An 18877-nucleotide genomic window follows, 5' to 3' on the forward strand; every position below is an offset into this window, starting at 1 on the left:
CACTTCTTCCTTCCATGTCTTAATTTTTCCTGTAGACGATGCAACGCAAGATACCGCCACCAAGGGATCTTTAAGAAAAGGTTGGGGCTCATTAGAACAATTATTTTCAATCACATCAATGCTTTAACACTTCTCCTCAATCATGGGGCTTTTAAGGGCATATTTCAAATTAAAAACAATATTGTCATCCCCTACTGATAGTGTCAATTTGCCACCTTATACATCTATAATTGCTCCCGCAATATTAAGGAATGGTCCACCCAAAATGATTGGAGTTTGCAAATCCTCAGTTATATCAAGAACAACAAAGTCAACAGGTATAAAATAATTTACCTACTCTAAAGGGAACATCCTCTAAAATATATAGGGCGTATTTAAAAGAATGGTCGGCCATTTGTAGAGTAATATTAGTAGATTTTAATTTACCCATATTTAGCTTGGAACACACAGACAATGGCATGACACACTAACGCTAGCACCCAAATCACATAATGCATTATCAACTATTAGATTGCCAATATGAGAAGGGATAGAAAAACTACCCCGATCTTTTAGTTTAGGTGGAGGTTTATTTTGTAGTACGGTACTACATTCTGCAGTAAAAGAGATAGTCTCTACCTCACTAATAGATCTCTTTCTAGTCAATATTTCCTTCATGAATTTTGCATATGCAGGAATTTGTGTAATTAGTTCTGTGAAGGGAACCGTTAGCTGCAAATCTTTAACTATCTCTAGAAACTTACCAAAGTGTTTATCCAAATTTGATTTTAAGTGACGATTTGGGAATGGTAGTTTGATAACCGGCTTTGGAGCATTACTGCTCTTATCTGGAGCTGCTATCTTCCCTGGAGTTGTACCCTGCAATGTATTATCAGAAATATTAGTACTACTCTTTAGCCCTGTAGGGCTATTAGCAACATGGTTAGGTTTAATGGAATCAAGATTAGCATTATTCATTAAAACAAGTTCATCATCTCTAGGCATAGGGGGCCCTTCATAGTATGAACCACTCCTTAGAGAAATTGCAAAAGCTTAATCCGTACGCGTGGTTGGCTGTGCTGGCAGGACTCCCTGTTGACGGGCTTGTAGAGTAGAAGAAATAGGCGTAATTTGATTATCTACTATTTTGTTATGTGCTATGATCGAATCAATTTGAGCATCTCTACTCTCCATGTGCTTTTGCATACTAGCCAGCATCGCTCTAATTTCTGCCGAAGCAAGGTCGGAAGATGAAGAGGGTTGTTGTGGTTGGTTCTTTTGGCCAGCATTGGGGTGGTAATATTTCTGCTGTGGTTGTTGTAGCGCCTGCGATTGTTGTGGAGGTGATGAGTGGCATTTATGCCACGATTTAGTGTTCTTTTTAAGGGTTTTCCCTCCCATTTGTAGCTTGTTTGTCCCCTTTTTCTCTCCTTTTTGTTCTTCTTTTCTTTGTTTTTCCTTTCTCCTTGTTTTCTTTGTTTTTGTTTTGTAGGAATCAAGGCATTAGAAGAAGAGCAATTCACCCCCAAAATCCCCTGTGTGCGGGCGCGCATCACTGTGAGAACCCGCGCAGGAAGGCTTCAAGAACAGAACTCAAACATGAGGTTTTGCGCGCCTTGTGCGCGCTTTATGTGCGGGCGCGCGCCTTTGTTATGTGCGGGCGCGTAGCCCTGGGAGAACCCGCACAAGACAGCAGCAGAAGCAGAGCCAAAACAGGGAGTTCTGTGCGCCTTGTGCGCGCCTTGTGTGCGGGCGCACACTCTTCAAGCGCGAGCGCGCAGTACTGCTGAGAGAAGGCGCACATCCATGGGTCAAATCCCCGTACCCACAGATCTGCGGGCGCACAAGATCTGCGAGGGCGCACGCACAACATCTGCGCGGGCGCGCACCGCTGAAGTTCAGTTTTTTTTTTATTTCGCATTTTTGTATCTTTTAAAAGACCTATATATATAGGTCGTAGGGTAGATTAGTGCATCATCTAGACTTATCTTAGAAGAGAATTAAACCCTAATCTTAGAGAGAGAAAGTGTAGTATTACTCAAGTTATCTTCATGTATGCAACTTTGGTTCAAGTTTCATTTCAATTAATCAAGCAACCTTGCAAGTTTTAATCTTTCTACCATTGCCTACTTATTAATCTCTAATCCTTTCCCTTAGCTTAGTTTATTTGCACTCTAGTGTTTTATTTCTATCTATTTTGTGGATTGGCATCTTTGGTATTTTGATTGTTTTTGATCATGTTTGCTTCCATGTCTATTTTGTTTTCATTTAGTTTTATCATCATGTTTAATCTCCCTTCTCTAGGCTAATTTCTTAGCTAGGGGAAGGGGGTGGAAAATATGTGTTGATTGTTGGAAGAATGACGATGGTTGGATTGAATACATGCCTTAAATTGATGAAAGATTTGATTTTTAATGTCTTGAGATTATTGTTGCACTTTATTTGATTGCCTTCTAGTTTAAATGCATGAAAATGATTTGAACTAGATCAAGATCACCTCTTTTTTTTGATGATTGCATGGAAATGAGTTGTTAAAATAGAGTTTTATGATTTGTGCCTCTTTATTCTCTTGATTTTGCTAGTGTCTAATAGGATGCATGAGAATGATTCTATTAGCATAGGGCTTTTTCATTGATTTGCCTAGACCATTGCATGAGAATGAATTGTTTAGGTAGGATTTTGTGTTCTTTGGCATGTTTTTCATGATAACTATCATTATTCACCTCTTTCTAGTCATGTTTGACACCCTCGTACCCCTAACGTCGTTCTCTCTTGATTTTTAATCTTCTTTATATTTGCTTGTTTGTAGTCTTAGTACTTTTTATCCAAAAACCAACAAAATTATCCTTTCCTTGACTCTTGCTTAGTGAATTTGATATTTATCTTGCATGCTTCCCTTGGGTTCGACCCTATACTTACCCCTATATTTGTATTAGGGTAGTTTAGGTTATAAGTATTTAATTTGATTTGGGTTGGTAGTCCCAACGACCTACTAAATCCCGATCAAATTTTGGCGCCGTTGCCGGGGAAGCGGCTTGTTTAGTGTCTAATTTGCTTTTGTTAGAGTAATTTTAATTGCTTTCTTTTTGTTTTGTTTTGTTCTATCATACTTGTCATTGCTAATTGTTTTCTTAGCTTTGGTGAATGCTTAGAAGATCTCAAGGACCACCTACCCATCAAATTGACCAAGAAATCAACCGAACTTTGAGCCAAATCCGTAGGCTTTTTGAAGAAGAAGGGAGAGGACTTGGTGCTATAATTGTTAGTGGGAGTGATTCTTACTCTTCTAGTTCGCAAAGTGAATCAATGGTGGGACAAGAAGATGATGTTTTATTTCGTGAGTTTGGTAATCCGGAGGATTATGAGCTCACGGGAGGGATTTTGCTACCCGTCACGGAGACTAACTTCACAATTCATCCCCAATATACAAGAATGGTTCAATCGGAGCAATTTTCGGGTTCTACAAGTGAAGATCCCATAGAGAACCTTGATAGATTCCTTGAGCTATGTGCCATGATTCAAACCAACCAAGTTTCTCAAGAGTACATCCGGATGCATTTATTTCGACAATCTCTTTCGGGTAGAGCAAAGAAGTGGTTGAAGCAAGTGAAGCCTAACTCACTCACATCTTGGAGGGAGGTAGTTAAGGCATTCTTGAAGAGGTTCATTTCCGAGGAGAAGACCGCCGAGATGAGAAGGAAGATTGCATCATTTGAGCAAGAAGCGGATGAGAGTCTTAATGAAGCTTGGGAGAGGTTCAAAGAGTTGGTACAAGCATGTCCTCACCATGAATACAATCAAAGTTTGCTCATGAGGTTTTTCTACGGGTGTTTGGAGCCCATGTCTAGAGCCAACTTGGATGCGGGGGCGGGTGGACAACTAATCAAGATCCCTCAAAATCAAGTGGAAGCAACAATCGAGGAGGTAGCAAAGAACTACTCTTGGGCAGGTAGAAGAAGGAGTGCACCGAAGAAAGGTGGGATGTATGAATTGGAGAAGGTCGATCAATTGCAACATCAAATTGAGCAAATCACAAAAGGGCCTTCAAAGTTGAACACAAGTGTTAATGCAAGCTCAAGTGGTGGAGCAAGCTCTTCTCAAGTCAACTCTTTTTCATGTCAAAATTGTTGAGGAACGAACCATGATACATCTTATTGTGGAGGTTTGAGCCCCGAGCATGTGGCGGCATACAACACAAGACAAGACGGTTTTAGAGGAGGTGGTGGTGGAGTAGCTTGGAGACAACCACCACCCGGGTTTGCATCTCAACCTCAACAATAAGGCCAACAAGCTCAACCTTCTTACAATTCCAACCCCTAATACCAAAATCCACCTCCATCTCAAAACCAAAACCCAAGAGGAAGCTACCCTAGGAACAACCAATACAATAACCAAAACCAATACAACAATCAAACCCAAGGGGCCCAAAGAAATCAAGAACAAGAACCTCAAGCGGAGCCAACACCCACACAACTCCTTCAAGCCATGCATGCACAAATGCGAACTTTTGGGCAACAAATGCAAGAAATAAGGGCTCACAACAAGATGGTTGATTCACAACTAGCTCAATTGGCCGAGAGGGCTCCTTTCAATTCACCATCAACACTACCCGGACAACCACAACCTAACCCTTCTCATAACCAAAAACCCGATACATGCAAGGCAATCACTTTGAGGTCGGGAACTTCCTATGATGGTCCAAATGAGGGGGATAATGAGGGAAAGAAGGGAGGAGAAGAGAGTGTGAATGAAGATAGGAGAGGTGAGGAAGAAGAAGGTGAAGAGGTCAAAGGATGTTCGGAGAAGAAGAAGCTCAACAACGAGAAGACAACTTCAATTCCTAGTGAGACTAGGAACCTTGATGGACCGGTTCCTTTTCCAAGTAGGCTTGCGGAGAGGAAGTTGAATGACAAGTTTGCAAAATTTCTAAGTGTGATGAAGAACTTGCACATCAATCTCCCTTTTCTTGAAGTAGTGACACAAATGCCATCTTACTCCAAATTTCTCAAGGACATCCTCACCAACAAAAGGAAGCTCAATGATGAGCTTATCACCCTTCCACACCAAGTGAGTGCTCTTGTTCAACATAAAATGCCCAAGAAGGAGAAAGATCCGGGGAGTTTCACTTTGCCGGTGAAAATTGGAAACATGGAATCTAGGGGTGCATTGGCCGATCTTGGAGCAAGTGTTAGTCTAATCCCCTTATCCATTGCTCAAAAACTCAATATTGAGATGATCCCTACAAGGAATACCATTCAACTAGCCGACCGTTCGGTGAAGTTACCTTGCGGAGAACTTGAGGATGTTCCAATTCAAGTGGGACATATCTATGTGCCTTGTGACTTTGTAGTGATGGACATGGAGGAAGATGTGGATACACCTTTGATCTTAGGTCGGGAAGCTCTTAAGACTTTGGGGGCGGTCATCAATTGCAAAAACAACACCATCACATGTGAAGTGGCCGATGAGAAGATAGTTTTTGAGTTCTCCAAGTTGCTAAAGACCCCTATGGTTGAAAAGTGCTACCGGGTTGATGTTGTGAATGAGGAGTTGGACCGTTTGGGAAGGGTTATGATGAAGCCTCAAGATCCAATTGTAGAAGCTCTAACATGCAATGAAGAGTTCCACTCTCAAGAAGCCAAAGAATTTGTCATGGCAATGGAGGAATCCTCAAAGGAGGAAGTTGATGAACAAGGCAAAATTGAGCATGAATCAATGGAGGAAAAATCGGAGGAGAGTTCCAAGCCTCCTCCCAAGGTAGAACTCAAACCCCTCCCCCCTTCTTTGAAATATGCTTATCTTGACGAGGATGAAAAATACCCTATTATTGTCAATGCTAACCTTGATGAACTTAATTTGAAAAAATTGCTTGATGTTTTGAGAAAATACAAGGATGTGATAGGGTATAGCATTGATGATATCAAGGGAATTAGCCCTTCTCTTTGCATGCATCGTATTCATCTTGAGGATGATCATTCCACCTCCATTGAACCTCAAAGGAGGTTGAACCCCAACCTCCAAGAGGTTATCAAGAAAGAAATTTTGAAACTACGTGAGGCGGGCATCATCTATGCTATCTCCGATAGCAAGTGGGTGAGCCCGGTTCATGTGGTTCCCAAAAAGGGTGGAATGACCATTGTCAAGAATGAATAGGGAGAGGAAATCTCCACCCGGACGGTGACCGGGTGGAGAATGTGTATTGATTATAGGAGATTGAACAAAAACACAAAGAAAGATCATTTTCCTCTCCCTTTCATGGACCAAATGCTTGAAAGGCTTTCTTACCACGCTTTCTTTTGCTTCTTGGATGGATATTCTGGATTTTTCCAAATCCCTATCCATCCAAGCGATCAAGAGAAAACTACTTTCACATGTCCATATGGGACATTTGCATATCGAAGAATGCCATTCGGATTATGCAATGCTCCCTCTACTTTTCAACGATGCATGACTTCTATTTTCTCCAAAATGCTTGAAAAAGAAATTAAGGTTTTCATGGATGATTTTAGTGTTGGTGGCTCGTCTTTTGACACTTGTCTTTTTAACCTTGAAAGAGTTTTGCAAAGGTGTCAAGAGACGAGTTTGGTGTTGAATTGGGAAAAATGCCATTTTATGGTCGAGGAGGGCATTGTCCTCGGTCATAAAGTTTTAAAAAATGGCATTGAGGTTGATCCGGCCAAAGTTTCGGTTATTGAGAGACTGCCCCCTCCTACTTCCGTCACGGGAGTACGTGCTTTTCTTGGGCATGCCGGTTTCTACCTGTTCACCTTGATCCTCGTCCTCATCATCAAAACCAAGCCCTTCACAATATAAAGCTTGTTCTATTGCATCCACTTCTTCCTTCCATGTTTTAATTTTTCCTGTAGAAGATGCAACACAAGATACCGCCACCAAGGGATCTTTAAGAAAAGGTTGGGGCTCATTAGAACAATTATTTTCAATCACATCAATGCTTTAACACTTCTCCACAATCATGGGGCTTTTAGGGGCATAATTCAAATTAAAAACAATATTGTCTTCCCCTACTGATAGTGTCAATTTTCCACCTTGTACATCTATAATTGCTCCCGCAATATTAAGGAATGGTCCACCCAAAATGATTGGAGTTTGCAAATCCTCAGTTATATCAAGAACAACAAAGTCAACAGGTATAAAATAATTTACCTACTCTAAAGGGAACATCCTCTAAAATATATAGGGCGTATTTAAAAGAATGGTCGGCCATTTGTAGAGTAATATTAGTAGATTTTAATTTACCCATATTTAGCTTGGAACACACAGACAATGGCATGACAGACTAACGCTAGCACCCAAATCACATAATGCATTATCAACTATTAGATTGCCAATATGAGAAGGGATAGAAAAACTACCCCGATCTTTTAGTTTAGGTGGAGATATATTTTGTAGTACGGCACTACATTCTGCAGTAAAAGAGATAGTCTCTACCTCACTAATAGATCTCTTTCTAGTCAATATTTCCTTCATGAATTTTGCATATGCAGGAATTTGTGTAATTAGTTCTGTGAAGGGAACCGTTAGCTGCAAATCTTTAACTATCTCTAGAAACTTACCAAAGTGTTTATCAGAATTTGATTTTAAGTGACGATTTGGGAATGGTAGTTTGATAACCGGCTTTGGAGCATTACTGCTCTTATCTGGAGCTGCTATCTTCCCTGGAGTTGTACCCTGCAATGTATTATCAGAAATATTAGTACTACTCTTTAGCCCTGTAGGGCTATTAGCAACATGGTTAGGTTTAATGGAATCAAGATTAGCATTATTCATTAAAACAAGTTCATCATCTCTAGGCATAGGGGGCCCTTCATAGTGTGAACCACTCCTTAGAGAAATTGCAAAAGCTTAATCCGTACGCCTGGTTGGCTGTGCTGGCAGGACTCCCTGTTGACGGGCTTGTAGAGTAGAAGAAATATGCGTAATTTGATTATCTACTATTTTGTTATGTGCTATGATCGAATCAATTTGAGCATCTCTACTCTCCATGTGCTTTTGCATACTAACCAGCATCGCTCTAATTTCTGCCAAAGCAAGGTCGGAAGATGAAGAGGGTTGTTGTGGTTGGTTCTTCTGGCCAGCATTGGGGTGGTAATATTTCTGCTGTGGTTGTTGTAGCGCCTGCGATTGTTGTGGAGGTGATGAGTGGCATTTATGCCACGATTTAGTGTTCTTTTTAAGGGTTTTCCCTCCCATTTGTAGCTTGTTTGTCCCCTTTTTCTCTCCTTTTTGTTCTTCTTTTCTTTGTTTTTCCTTTCTCCTTGTTTTCTTTGTTTTTGTTTTGTAGGAATCAAGGCATTGGAAGAAGAGCAATTCACCCCCAAAATCCCCTGTGTGCGGGCGCGCATCACTGTGAGAACCCGCGCAGGAAGGCTTCAAGAACAGAACTCAAACAGAAGGTTTTGCGCGCCTTGTGCGCGCTTTGTGTGCGGGCGCGCGCCTTTGTTATGTGCGGGCACGCAGCCCTGGGAGAACCCGCACAAGACAGCAGCAGAAGTAGAGCCAAAACAGGGAGTTCTGTGCGCCTTGTGCGCGCCTTGTGTGCGGGCGCACACTCTTCAAGCGCGAGCGCGCAGTACTGCTGAGAGAAGGCGCGCATCCATGGGTCTAATCCCCGTACCCACAGATCTGCGGGCGCACAAGATCTGCGAGGGCGCACGCACAACATCTGCGCGGGCGCGCACCGCTGAAGTTCAGTTTTTTTTTTTATTTCGCATTTTTGTATCTTTTAAAAGACCTATATATATAGGTCGTAGGGTAGATTAGTGCATCATCTAGACTTATCTTAGAAGAGAATTAAACCCTAATCTTAGAGAGAGAAAGTGTAGTATTACTCAAGTTATCTTCATGTATGCAACTTTGGTTCAAGTTTCATTTCAATTAATCAAGCAACCTTGCAAGTTTTAATCTTTCTACCATTGCCTACTTATTAATCTCTAATCCTTTCCCTTAGCTTAGTTTATTTGCACTCTAGTGTTTTATTTCTATCTATTTTGTGGATTGGCATCTTTGGTATTTTGATTGTTTTTGATCATGTTTGCTTCCATGTCTATTTTGTTTTCATTTAGTTTTATCATCATGTTTAATCTCCCTTCTCTAGGCTAATTTCTTAGCTAGGGGAAGGGGGTGGAAGATATGTGTTGATTGTTGGAAGAATGACGATAGTTGGATTGAATACATGCCTTAAATTGATGAAAGATTTGATTTTTAATGTCTTGAGATTATTGTTGCACTTTATTTGATTGCCTTCTAGTTTAAATGCATGAAAATGATTTGAACTAGATCAAGATCACCTCTTTTTTTTTATGATTGCATGAAAATGAGTTGTTAAAATAGAGTTTTATGATTTGTGCCTCTTTATTCTCTTGATTTTGCTAGTGTCTAATAGGATGCATGAGAATGATTCTATTAGCATAGGGCTTTTTCATTGATTTTCCTAGACCATTGCATGAGAATGAATTGTTTAGGTAGGATTTTGTGTTCTTTGGCATGTTTTTCATGATAACTATCATTATTCACCTCTTTCTAGTCATGTTTGACACCCTCGTACCCCTAACGTCGTTCTCTCTTGATTTTTAATCTTCTTTATATTTGCTTGTTTGTAGTCTTAGTACTTTTTATCCAAAAACCAACAAAATTATCCTTTCCTTGACTCTTGCTTAGTGAATTTGATATTTAGCTTGCATGCTTCCCTTGGGTTCGACCCTATACTTACCCCTATATTTGTATTAGGGTAGTTTAGGTTATAAGTAGTTAATTTGATTTGGGTTGGTAGTCCCAACGACCTACTAAATCCCGATCAAATTTTGGCGCCGTTGCCGGGGAAGCGGCTTGTTTAGTGTCTAATTTGCTTTTGTTAGAGTAATTTTAATTGCTTTCTTTTTGTTTTGTTTTGTTCTATCATACTTGTCATTGCTAATTGTTTTCTTAGCTTTGGTGAATGCTTAGAAGATCTCAAGGACCACCTACCCATCAAATTGACCAAGAAATCAACCGAACTTTGAGCCAAATCCGTAGGCTTTTTGAAGAAGAAGGGAGAGGACTTGGTGCTATAATTGATAGTGGGAGTGATTCTTACTCTTCTAGTTCGCAAAGTGAATCAATGGTGGGACAAGAAGATGATGTTTTATTTCGTGAGTTTGGTAATCCGGAGGATTATGAGCTCACGGGAGGGATTTTGCTACCCGTCACGGAGACTAACTTCACAATTCATCCCCAATATACAAGAATGGTTCAATCGGAGCAATTTTCGGGTTCTACAAGTGAAGATCCCATAGAGAACCTTGATAGATTCCTTGAGCTATGTGCCATGATTCAAACCAACCAAGTTTCTCAAGAGTACATCCGGATGCATTTATTTCGACAATCTCTTTCGGGTAGAGCAAAGAAGTGGTTGAAGCAAGTGAAGCCTAACTCACTCACATCTTGGAGGGAGGTAGTTAAGGCATTCTTGAAGAGGTTCATTTCCGAGGAGAAGACCGCCGAGATGAGAAGGAAGATTGCATCATTTGAGCAAGAAGCGGATGAGAGTCTTAATGAAGCTTGGGAGAGGTTCAAAGAGTTGGTACAAGCATATCCTCACCATGAATACAATCAAAGTTTGCTCATGAGGTTTTTCTACGGGTGTTTGGAGCCCATGTCTAGAGCCAACTTGGATGCGGGGGCGGGTGGACAACTAATCAAGATCCCTCAAAATCAAGTGGAAGCAACAATCGAGGAGGTAGCAAAGAACTACTCTTGGGCAGGTAGAAGAAGGAGTGCACCGAAGAAAGGTGGGATGTATGAATTGGAGAAGGTCGATCAATTGCAACATCAAATTGAGCAAATCACAAAAGGGCCTTCAAAGTTGAACACAAGTGTTAATGCAAGCTCAAGTGGTGGAGCAAGCTCTTCTCAAGTCAACTCTTTCTCATGTCAAAATTGTTGAGGAACGAACCATGATACATCTTATTGTGGAGGTTTGAGCCCCGAGCATGTGGCGGCATACAACACAAGACAAGACGGTTTTAGAGGAGGTGGTGGTGGAGTAGCTTGGAGACAACCACCACCCGGGTTTGCATCTCAACCTCAACAATAAGGCCAACAAGCTCAACCTTCTTACAATTCCAACCCCTAATACCAAAATCCACCTCCATCTCAAAACCAAAACCCAAGAGGAAGCTACCCTAGGAACAACCAATACAATAACCAAAACCAATACAACAATCAAACCCAAGGGGCCCAAAGAAATCAAGAACAAGAACCTCAAGCGGAGCCAACACCCACACAACTCCTTCAAGCCATGCATGCACAAATGCAAACTTTTGGGCAACAAATGCAAGAAATAAGGGCTCACAACAAGATGGTTGATTCACAACTAGCTCAATTGGCCGAGAGGGCTCCTTTCAATTCACCATCAACACTACCCGGACAACCACAACCTAACCCTTCTCATAACCAAAAACCCGATACATGCAAGGCAATCACTTTGAGGTCGGGAACTTCCTATGATGGTCCAAATGAGGGGGATAGTGAGGGAAAGAAGGGAGGAGAAGAGAGTGTGAATGAAGATAGGAGAGGTGAGGAAGAAGAAGGTGAAGAGGTCGAAGGATGTTCGGAGAAGAAGAAGCTCAACAACGAGAAGACAACTTCAATTCCTAGTGAGACTAGGAACCTTGATGGACCGGTTCCCTTTCCAAGTAGGCTTGCGGAGAGGAAGTTGAATGACAAGTTTGCAAAATTTCTAAGTGTGATGAAGAACTTGCACATCAATCTCCCTTTTCTTGAAGTAGTGACACAAATGTCATCTTACTCCAAATTTCTCAAGGACATCCTCACCAACAAAAGGAAGCTCAATGATGAGCTTATCACCCTTCCACACCAAGTGAGTGCTCTTGTTCAACATAAAATGCCCAAGAAGGAGAAAGATCCGGGGAGTTTCACTTTGCCGGTGAAAATTGGAAACATGGAATCTAGGGGTGCATTGGCCGATCTTGGAGCAAGTGTTAGTCTAATCCCCTTATCCATTGCTCAAAAACTCAATATTGAGATGATCCCTACAAGGAATACCATTCAACTAGCCGACCGCTCGGTGAAGTTACCTTGCGGAGAACTTGAGGATGTTCCAATTCAAGTGGGACATATCTATGTGCCTTGTGACTTTGTAGTGATGGACATGGAGGAAGATATGGATACACCTTTGATCTTAGGTCGGGAAGCTCTTAAGACTTTGGGGGCGGTCATCAATTGCAAAAACAACACCATCACATGTGAAGTGGCCGATGAGAAGATAGTTTTTGAGTTCTCCAAGTTGCTAAAGACCCCTATGGTTGAAAAGTGCTACCGGGTTGATGTTGTGAATGAGGAGTTGGACCGTTTGGGAAGGGTTATGATGAAGCCTCAAGATCCAATTGTGGAAGCTCTAACATGCAATGAAGAGTTCCACTCTCAAGAAGCCAAAGAATTTGTCATGGCAATGGAGGAATCCTCAAAGGAGGAAGTTGATGAACAAGGCAAAATTGAGCATGAATTAATGGAGGAAAAATCGGAGGAGAGTTCCAAGCCTCCTCCCAAGGTAGAACTCAAACCCCTCCCCCCTTCTTTGAAATATACTTATCTTGACGAGGATGAAAAATACCCTATTATTGTCAATGCTACCCTTGATGAACTTAATTTGAAAAAATTTCTTGATGTTTTGAGAAAATACAAGGATGTGATAGGGTATAGCATTGATGATATCAAGGGAATTAGCCCTTCTCTTTGCATGCATCGTATTCATCTTGAGGATGATCATTCCACCTCCATTGAACCTCAAAGGAGGTTGAACCCCAACCTCCAAGAGGTTGTCAAGAAAGAAATTTTGAAACTACGTGAGGCGGGCATCATCTATGCTATCTCCGATAGCAAGTGGGTGAGCCCGGTTCATGTGGTTCCCAAAAAGGGTGGAATGACCATAGTCAAGAATGAATAGGGAGAGGAAATCTCCACCCGGACGGTGACCGGGTGGAGAATGTGTATTGATTATAGGAGATTGAACAAAAACACAAAGAAAGATCATTTTCCTCTCCCTTTCATGGACCAAATGCTTGAAAGGCTTTCTCACAACGCTTTCTTTTGCTTCTTGGATGGATATTCTGGATTTTTCCAAATCCCTATCCATCCAAGCGATCAAGAGAAAACTACTTTCACATGTCCATATGGGACATTTACATATCGAAGAATGCCATTCGGATTATGCAATGCTCCCTCTACTTTTCAACGATGCATGACTTCTATTTTCTCCGAAATGCTTGAAAAAGAAATTGAGGTTTTCATGGATGATTTTAGTGTTGGTGGCTCGTCTTTTGACACTTGTCTTTTTAACCTTGAAAGAGTTTTGCAAAGGTGTCAAGAGATGAGTTTGGTGTTGAATTGGGAAAAATGCCATTTTATGGTCGAGGAGGGCATTGTCCTCGGTCATAAAGTTTCAAAAAATGGCATTGAGGTTGATCCGGCCAAAGTTTCGGTGATTGAGAGACTGCCCCCTCCTACTTCCGTCACGGGAGTACGTGCTTTTCTTGGGCATGCCGGTTTCTAGCGGAGGTTTATAAAAGATTTCTCCTCAATCGCCAAACCTTTGACCGAATTACTTAAGAAAGATGTTGTTTTTAGCTTTGATGATGCTTGCCTTGAGGCATTTCGTAAGCTCAAGGAGGCTCTCATCTCTTCTCCTGTTGTGCAAGCTCCGGATTGGAGCTTGCCTTTTGAGCTAATGTGCGATGCGAGTGATTTTGCAGTAGGTGCCGTCCTTGGTAGGAAGGAAGATCATGTGTCATGTGTCATGTCTATGCAAGTAGAACTCTTGATGAAGCTCAAAAGAACTATACAACAACGGAGAAGGAGATGCTAGCCGTGGTCTTTGCTTTTGATAAGTTCCGGTCTTATCTCATATGTTCCAAAGTCATTGTGTACACGGACCACATTGCGGTCCGATACCTCATGACTAAAAAGGAAGCGAAGCCTCGCTAGATCCGGTGGGTTCTCTCTCTTCAAGATTTTCACATGGAAATGAGAGATAAAAAGGGAGCGGAAAATTATGTAGCGGATCATTTGTCAAGGCTTCCAATTGAAAACAAGGAGGTTGTTCCAATCAATGATGAGATGGGGATCGAAGCTCTAATGGCTATGGTAGCGTCTTCTACACCTTGGTATGCCGATATTGCCAACTACCTTTCTTGTGGAGTAGTGCCTTCGGAATTCTCTTCTCAACAAAGGAAAAAGTTCTTCAAAGAAGTGAAAAGATATTTTTGGAATGATCCCTACCTTTTTAAGCAATGTGGTGACGGTCTATTTAGGAAATGTGTCCCCGACCATGAAATTGAGGGGGTCCTTGAGCATTGTCACTCACTACCATGTGGGGGACATGGTGGTGTTGACAAGACGGTAGCAAAAATTTCCCAATCTCTACTTTGGTGGCCTTCAATGCACAAGGATACTCACAAATTCATCATGCAATATGACCGATGCCAAAGAAGTGGTGGCATTACTAAGAGGGACGAGATGCCTCAACAAGGTATTCTTGAGGTAGAGCCTTTCGATGTGTGGGGAGTGGATTTTATGGGTCCGTTCGTTTCTTCATGTGGGAACCTTTACATCTTGGTAGCGGTTGACTATGTGACGGAGTGGATAGAAGCTATACCCTCTCCTACCAATGACCACAAAGTTGTTCTCAAGCTTCTCAAGAAGATAATTTTTCCTAGGTTTGGGGTACCAAGGGTTCTAATCAGCGACGGAGGGTCTCATTTCGCCAAAAAGCAATTGGAAGCTCTCCTCAAGAAATATGGTGTTCATCACAAAGTTGGGTTACCCTACCATCCTCAAACGCAAGGGCAAGTGGAAGTGTCAAATCGTGAAATCAAGAATGTCCTCGAGAGGATGGTAAACAAATCAAGGAAAGATTGGTCCCTAAAGCTTGACGATACTCTTTGGGCTCTTCGAACGGCATACAAGACTCCCATTGGTACAACCCCCTATAGGTTGGTGTATGGGAAGGCTTGCCACTTGCCGGTTGAGCTAGAATACAAAGCTTTGTGGGCCATCAAAGAGCTAAACATGGATTTGTCGTTGGCGGGTGAAAAGAGGTTGTTGAAGCTCAACGAGCTCGAGGAGCTTAGAGATGATGCCTGTGAAAACTCAAGAGTCTACAAGGAGAAGACAAAAAAGTGGCACGACCAACATATCCGGAACAAGAGCTTCAAAGTTGGGGACAAAATCTTACTCTTCAACTCAAGGCTTCGTTTGTTCCCGGGCAAGCTCAAATCGAAGTGGTCGGGGCCTTTCATTGTATCAAAGACCACTCCCTATGGTTCTTTTGAGTTGGATGCCGACGGAAACAAATTCATGGTGAACGGCTCTCGTTTGAAGCTCTATTTCTGCAAGGAGGAAGTTGGTGTGATTGAGTGTTTGAGGCTAGACCCTTTGGGTCCAAAGCCACCCTTTTGAATGGATTTTCATCATGGTCAAGCTAATGACCTTATAAAGAAGCGCTCCCGGGAGGCAACCCGGCTTTTGAATCCTTTTTTTTACTATTTTCTATGTTTTTGGTAGGTTGTTTGGTTGATTTTTGTCTTATGGTTTCCGTTTTCCTCTATTCTTGTAGGCACTTGCATCTTTGGTGCGTGTTTGGAGGGAATTTGGAGGCCGTTTTGTGTTATATATGGAGCTATGTTGGGGTTTGGAGACTTGGAAGTGAGTGAGGAGCATTTAAAGAGAAGCTTTCGATGAAGACCCTGTGCGCGGGCACACAGGCCTGGGAGAACCAGCGCATAGGGAAGCTCAGCAAAACAGATCATGGCAGAAACTTTTGCGCGACATCTGCGCGGGCGCACAGAAGAGGGTTGTGCGGGCGCGCAGGCCTTGGAGAACCCGCGCAGATTGAAGGCAAAAATACAGATTTTGGTAGAAGGTTTTGCGCGACATGTGTGCGCCATCTGCGCGGGCGCGCAGTTCACTTACGCGGGCGCGCAGATCTGGGTTTATCGGGGCTTAAGTTTCCTTTTTCCCCCATTCTTTCATCATTTTCCCAAAATCATTCACGATTCCCACTCTCTCTCCTCAAGAACTCAAGCCCTAATTTCCCAAATCCCCTCTAAACTCACTTATTTCCTTGAAATTTCATCAAATCCCTTACATTCCCTCACTTTTCTCACAAATTCATCACTTTCCCCTCTCAAAATCATCCATTTTTCACCAAACTCGTGGTGGCTCTTTGGTGGTCAAGGTGGTGGTGCGTAAGGCTCTTGGAGGTCTTCAAGCTCTTCAATTGTGGTATAATCCTAATCCTTGAGTACTTTGTAGTCTTAATTCATTAGATGAGATCATGTTTTAGGATTGTTAAGCAAGAATTGAGCTTGTATGAATTTTGTGTGATTTTGAGATAGTTTAGCTTATAATTGTGGATTTTGTTGAGATTTTCTTGGTGATTTGTGAGTATTGTTGATGAAAATTGTTGTTTTCATGAAATTTGGCTAGCAATTACTTGACTTGGATATTGAGAATTGTGTGAGTGATCACTAGCTTGATTTTGAGCATTAAAGATTGTTAATGCATGAGAGATTGAAAATGTATGTTGATTGAGAGTTTTTTATGCTTGATTTTGAAATTTTCCTAGTGATTCTCCCTTTAGCGATTGAGTATTGCAAATTTTGGCCTGGATTAATGTTGTTCATAGTTGTTTCTTGCTTGTGATATTTGTGTCTTGGAAAGTTGTTGCTCCTAACCCCTTTTCAGATAACAAAATCAAAGGCTTCAATTGTTGTTGTTGTGGGAAGGTTTTGGTATTTTTGGGTGTTGGAATCACTCCGTGTTGTTCTCGGTATCTCTTTGGGTTGTTGAGTAAAGTTGGTGAAGATGAGTGGTAGGAGAAGGAGTAGAAAGGAGCCTAGAATATCAGTTGATGAACCCCAACCCTCCTCTCAAAATATAAACCAAGCACAATCCTCTCTTCCCACCTTAAAATTTGTGAACCGACACCATGCTCCCATCCATCAAACACTCCTCAAACGCAAGCTTAACCCCACCCGACACTACTATCAACGCTCAATGCCTGACTTGGGGATAGATGAGGACCTTCGGTCCTTTCTTGATAATCTTGGGATGAGTGAGTTCATCCAGCACCATTACCCAACCTTCAAGGAACCCACCTACGAGTTCCTAGCTTCCTTTGAGAAGGAACCCGTTGGAAACAACGAGTTCCAAATCTCCTTCCAACTCTTCAATGCCCGCCATGTCATCTCTCATCGGCGTCTAAATGAACTCCTAGACTTTAACCCCGATGCCGATCTTCTTGCCCCTTCCACCGAGCTCTTCCCCGAGTACGACGCTTTCCGTTGGTGGCGGACAATTACCGACATGGATGAGTTTAGTACTCGGTACTCGGTGGCTAGCCAAATTATCCATCCGGTACTCCGCATCCTACATCGCATCTTGGGGTTTGCGGTGTTCAACAAACAGGATTTAAGCAAGCTCTCTCATGAAGAGCTCTTCACTCTTTGGGTCGCCACAAAGGAGGAGTTGAGTGGGCGGCTCAACATGGGGTACTGTTTTGTGCTATATTGTGAGGCAATCAAAAATGGGAACAAGACGGGAGAGATTGCCCTAGGTGGGATGATAACAAGGATTGCCTCGAATCTAGGGGGTGAGGTTCTTTTCCCTTTTTGCACAAGGGTGGGAAAAGAAAGAGATATGTTCGTGGACATCTCATACTTGCGGAAGTCGGTCTTCATCCAACCGACCGACGATGTGAACAACTTCCACGATTGGTGCGTTGAGAGGGAGCACCATTGCATACTTCCATACCCGAGCCGCACTTCCTTGGAGAGGAACACAAGGAATGTGTGGAAGATTCCTAAGGACAATGGTGTCCTTCCCAACGCTCTTGGAGGTGAGCGAAACATGATCATCCGCGAGTGGCATCAACAACAACAACAAGAACAACAACACGAACAACAACAACAATTCCAACAACAACAGCAATTTCAGCAACAACAGTTTCATCAACAACAACAACAACAAGGGTTTCAACTACAAGGTTTTCACTATGGGGAGGGATCCCAAGGTTTGCGCGTCCCCTCCTCTAGCGAGGGAGGTATGGCCTCTTCCTCTTCTTCTTTTAACCTTGAGCGAGCTTTCCAAAACCTTTCAATGCAAGTAAACCGGTTGACGGAGGCCGCCGATGGGTACTCGGTTTACAATGCCAACATTTATGATTGGCATGTAAACCAAGGGCACTTTGACCCACCGGTGAACTATCCGTATTTTCCGCCCCAACAGGGGCCGATTCCTTCTTATGAGGAACCGCATGCAGACGGCACACCCCGTCAACCGGTTTGGCCCTATTGGTCCGGGCCGCCATCTCAAGGGGCCCCCCGTGTGAACTACCCCACCTCTGAGGGGTACGATTACAAGGCACCGGGGGGGTGTGATTACCATGGGGACCCCAACTACCCCATGTACACATCCAAGCCTCTTCAGATGCCCCCACCCTTCGACCCTCTTCCGGACTACCAACAAGAGTTGTACCGGAACCGTGGTTTTCCACCGGGTTACACCGGTGGTTGGGACCCCCATGGCCCTCCTATCGACGACGACTACGAGTGGAGTCCATATGGAGAGGGCTCTAGTTCTCACATGGAGGACTAGAGCCCTCGGGCCGAGTTTAGCCCTTCCTCCCACCCCATTTTTCACTTTGTTCAAACCGAGGACGGTTTTCCGTTCAAGTGTGGGGGGTGCTTATTTATTGTTTCATTCAAGGGCTTTGTTCTTATGGGGCGCAATTTTGGGCCAATATGTGTCTTTTTGGAAGGTTCCTTCCCCTCTTTTCAAAAAATGATGATGATGATCTTTTTAATGAAACTTTGTGTTGTTT

General features: G+C 42.6%; 2 non-coding genes across 2 annotated transcripts; both read right to left on the reverse strand.

The window, feature by feature from the left end:
* Nucleotides 1–3667: 3667 nt before the first annotated feature.
* LOC145583555 (small nucleolar RNA R71) lies at nucleotides 3668–3772 on the reverse strand. The gene has a single exon (XR_014100193.1). It is a non-coding gene; the product is annotated as a small nucleolar RNA R71 (small nucleolar RNA).
* Nucleotides 3773–10478: 6706 nt separating this feature from the next.
* On the reverse strand, nucleotides 10479–10583 carry LOC145583583 (small nucleolar RNA R71). Its single transcript, XR_014100217.1, has one exon. It is a non-coding gene; the product is annotated as a small nucleolar RNA R71 (small nucleolar RNA).
* Between the last annotated feature and the right edge of the window lie 8294 nt (nucleotides 10584–18877).

Source organism: Chenopodium album, chromosome 15, assembly GCF_948465745.1.
Source record: "Chenopodium album chromosome 15, dcCheAlbu1.1, whole genome shotgun sequence".
NCBI classification, from domain to species: domain Eukaryota; kingdom Viridiplantae; phylum Streptophyta; class Magnoliopsida; order Caryophyllales; family Amaranthaceae; genus Chenopodium; species Chenopodium album.